General features: G+C 44.9%; 1 pseudogene; it reads left to right on the top strand.

Annotated features, from left to right (window-relative positions):
• The first annotated feature begins 3,130 nt into the window (after nt 1-3,130).
• Nucleotides 3,131-4,500, top strand: LOC101563020 (annotated as a pseudogene).
• Nucleotides 4,501-4,559: the final 59 nt, after the last annotated feature.

Below are 4,559 nucleotides of genomic sequence, written 5' to 3'. Positions count from 1 at the left end.
TGTCCCTGGAGGCCTCTGTATCCAGGATTTCTGCCTCTTATGCCAAGGGCTGGCTCCTCCAAATGGGCTGCATGAGGACAAAGGGGAAGCAGGAATCTAATACCCTGAGAAAGCTGCCAAGGAAGTGGCAATAAATGTCAAAAGGTTAATTCCTTCTTGGTGTTTCCCAGCTCTGTGCCACTGGCCACTTTCTCCTTCCTCTTTTCTGCCCACATTTAGATGCCAGGAAAAAGAACATAGGAGCATTTAGGGGGAGGAAACTTCTTCCAAAGTCATGAAATCTCCTGCTCCAGGCCTGGCCAAGGTCTCTCTTTCTGCTCCCCTCCCTGTCTGCTGCTTCCAAGCCCACCATAGTTCTGTTCACAGCCCTGATGGCCACACTGGGCTCTCACCCTGATGTTTATGCTTTAAATCTGCTACTATGACCCCATATACCAAGCAGGACTTCCATACCCACCACTAGGCTGGGACTTGGGGACCATGCAAGTCTTGGAACCCCACTTTTGTTTCCTCCTGAGGCTTCCTCATGTGGAGGAAATTCTTTTTTCTTCTTTAGTTTTTGATCCTGGGAATTTGATCTTGGGGCCTTAAGCTTCCTAGGCAGGTGCATTGCTGCTGAGCTCCACCCCAGCCCCAGAAGATACAGGTTTGCAGAGTGGCTGGTCAGGTCTGCTCTGGTGACCACAGCCTGAACCCCCCCCCCCCCCAGGAAGGCAATGCCCAATCCACTCTGGAGGAGCTGGTAGGTGGCTGCTGAGCTGGTCTTAGTGGGAACCTGGTGACTACTGGCACTGAGGAAAGGGAAACAGCTGACTGATTTTCTGCGCTGCTTCTTACCATCAGGGCTCTGCTAGATTTTTGCCTGATTATTTGGATGACCTCAAGCCCCATTGCTCTAGCTTCCTCCAGTCCTTGTAGTAGAGTGTGGCTTTGTAGTGGAGTGCAGCCTCAGGGCTCTGAACAGAGCCATGGTGGGCTTGGAAGCAGCAAGGACAGGAGCAGGAAGGGAAGTCGTGGCCAGGACTGGAGCAGGGATTTCATGCCTTTGGAAGAACTTTCCTCCCCCCAGTTACTCCGATGCACCTCTTCCTGGCATTACATGTGTAGTAAAATGTGACTGCACTGTTCATACAGTGTCACAGCCTACCTTTTCCCCCATGACCCCCACTTTCCATTTCAGTAAATCTCCACAATATGGTATTAAAGTTGTTCTCATTTTCTTTAGATTGTCTAACACAGTGTTATCCACACCAGGACTTTGCCTCTATATAATGCTAATGGAAATATTTTCAACATAGAACTCTATAAATACACACACACACACACACACACACACACACACACACACACCTCCTCCCAAATGAAGACAAATGCTTTCCATAGGCCAGAATCAGCGGTGGGTGACCCTGAAGGATGCCCTGGTGTCTCGTTGGGCAGGGCTGCTGCCCCTGCCCAACCCTGCAGGGATGGCTCAGTTCTCTCAGGTGAAAAGCAGCTGAGGGCCGGTGCCTGGATGAACACTAGGTCGTCAGTGCAGGCTAAAACTAAAACCTAGGAACACTGTACTCTACCCTTCCACCCTTAGAAATTACCCCTGACCCAGATGAAGACCAGTGCGCATGTGCTTTCATATCATGATATGCAGTTATGTACGTTTTGAGCATGTATTTATGTATATTTATTACACTTGTATTTATTGTTTTATTTTTTGTAATTTTACTTTAAAGATTAAAAGCAAAAACAAGACAATAAAAACAGATGATATCAATCATTGTTCATCAGATTGATTTACCCGTTTGTGTCTTCGTTTTTGTTTTTCTTGCACTTGTTTTTACTCTTCAAAATAGAAGATAATTATAAAAAACTCAAATAGCAAGAACAAAGAAAGAAACAGTAGCATACAACAATACATATGGCATAAAAATATTCACAGACATCTCAGGGAAGCAAGTGTACAAATACACAATTACACACAAAATGGCATTTGACGATAATAGCAATGCCTGGATCTGCAACTCTCCTTGGTATGGAGAAGTGGCTACATACAGAAGACAGCTAAGTGGTGATGCACGAGAGGGGCATCCTTTCCACACTGCCTCCTTTCAGATTCCTCATCTGCCCCTTTGGATTTAGAGACAAATAAAATCTCTAATTTGTGTAGCCCACTGGCATAGTCTTTTGAGAGTTTTTGTTTTTGTATTCGTTTTCTTCTTTGAGACAGGGTTATGTAGTTCAGGCTAGCCCTTCACTACACAGGCTAGGCTGGCTTGAAACTCACTACACTTTTCCCACCTCATTCTACCCAGTGCCAGCATTACAAGCATGTGCCACCATGCCAGGCTCAAGTACAATTCCTAATAAATAGGGTACTTTCAAGTCAATAGTGTTAGAAATTTTTATTGTACACTTGGAAACCAGATTGTGCATTAAAAAGCTGTGGGGAAATGAGCATTCTAAACCTAAGGAAGCAGAAAGATAAAAGCCTCAAACCATCAGACCAAGAATGAGGAAGTTATCAATACTACTTGCCAAACAGATCTGGCTTGCTTCCTCTAAAGGCACCATGGGGCTGTACAGTTTGCCTACTTCCTTGTGGTTCACCATGGCTAACCAACTGGCTCTGGTCAATGAGTACACTTCTTGCCACGTATTTCATTATTGTAGTGATACAAAACCCTTCAGAGCACCTGTCCCCTCTGTCACAATGACCAGTAGTGTTGGTTGAAGTGGCTGCTCCACCAGCCTGGGCTCCAGAGTAAGAGATTATGGCACAATTTTAAATTAGTCCATAATGGATAAATAGTATGATGAATAAGTAGTATGAGCATGAAAATAGATAGCTTTCTGTTACAAACTATCAAGATATTAGTTTGTTCTTATGGCACAACGTAACTTATTCTAGCTGACATAAGAAATAAGATCAGGAGACTGAGACTGGAGGATCGCTGTGAGTTTGGGGCCAGTTGTGGCTACATAATGAGTTCAGGGCCAGCCTGACCTACATAGTGAAACCTTGTCTCAAAAAAACAAAACCAAAGGAAATAAGATAAAAACATTCCAAAATCTTGTGATGCAATGGATTAAAATAATAGACTCACCATAAGAGAACAGCATCCAGAACAGAGCACTTGGCTCCTCTCTCAGAATGAATAGAGAGCAGAAATGTGATGTCTATGATCAAGAAATGCAGAATTTCATCCAGCACTTCTCTCATATTGTCAGTGTGTTAACTGAAGATGACACAGGGCACCCAGAAATAGATGTCATTGCTCGGCTCAAGGAGGTCCTAGAGTACAAGGACATTGGAGGCAAATACAACCAGGGTTTGACAGAGCTGGTAGCATTTCGGGAGCTGGTGGAGCCAGAAAACAGGACTCAGACAGCCTGCAGTGGGCACTGACTGTGGGCTGGTATGTAGAACTGCTGCAATCTTTCTTCCAGGTGACAGATGATAGTGGACTCATCCCTTACATAGAGGATCCAGGTCTCCTGCTGTCGGAAGCCAGGAATAGGTTTGGACACTGTCAGTGATGCTCTCCAGGAAGCCTGTATCTACCATTTGCTGAAGTTCCACTGCCAGGAGCAGGACTCTTCCCTGAACCTGCTTGAGCTCTTCCTGCAGACTGCCTATCAGAGGTTGGGCAGACTCTGAATGTCATCACAGCTCCCTAGGACCTTGTGGATCTCAGCAGATACGCTGAAAAGGGGTTTGAATCTGTTGTCAAGTATGAGACAGCTTTCCACTCCTTCTACCTGCCTGTTGCTGCTGCCAGGTACATGGCTGGCATTGATGGGTAGAAGGAGCACAGCAATGCCAGGAGGATCCTGATGGAGAAGGACAAGTTCTTTCAGATACAGATGATTTCCTGGACCTATCTGGGGACCCCAGTGTGATGGGAAAGATTGGCACCAACATGCACAAGAAATGCATCTATCTGGTGGCTCAGTTTCTGCAGTGAGACACTCCAGAGTAGTACCAGATCTTGTAGGAGAATTATGGGCAGAAAGATGATGAGAAGGTAGCTGGGGTGAAGGCACTTTAGGAGGAGCTGGATGTGTCAGCTCTGTTTTGGCAACATGATGAAGATGGCTGCAACCACCTCATAGGACTCTTCCAGCAGTACATTGCATCACACCCCAGCCATTTTCCTGGAGCTGGCAAACAACTTCCACAAGTGGAAAAAGTCACCTACAGACCACAAAGTCAGGGAGGAGCTCCATAAATTATCATGCAACTCTAAAATAACAATAATCATCATCATCATCATCATCATCATCTCAAAGCCCATGTACTTTTTTCATAATTTTATTGATAAACAAAAAGCAATGAGAAAGTTTCAAATCAAATCGCTAGGACAGCTTCAATAATTAACATACTGCATACATTCTTCTTAGTGGTTAATTGCTGTACAAGATGCAGACTTGAGATCCTATTTACAAACACGATTAGAACAAATCATTATACTCATTAAGAGAATGTATCTATCCTAAAGACTTTGAATACATGCATACAAAAGGGACATTCGCAGCCCCTTGGGCCGCCACCCACCACTCCGCAG

This window comes from Octodon degus, unplaced genomic scaffold (assembly GCF_000260255.1).
Source record: "Octodon degus isolate 3935 unplaced genomic scaffold, OctDeg1.0 scaffold00072, whole genome shotgun sequence".
Taxonomy (NCBI): Eukaryota; Metazoa; Chordata; class Mammalia; order Rodentia; family Octodontidae; genus Octodon; species Octodon degus.
This window is presented reverse-complemented; position numbering and strand designations above follow the sequence as displayed.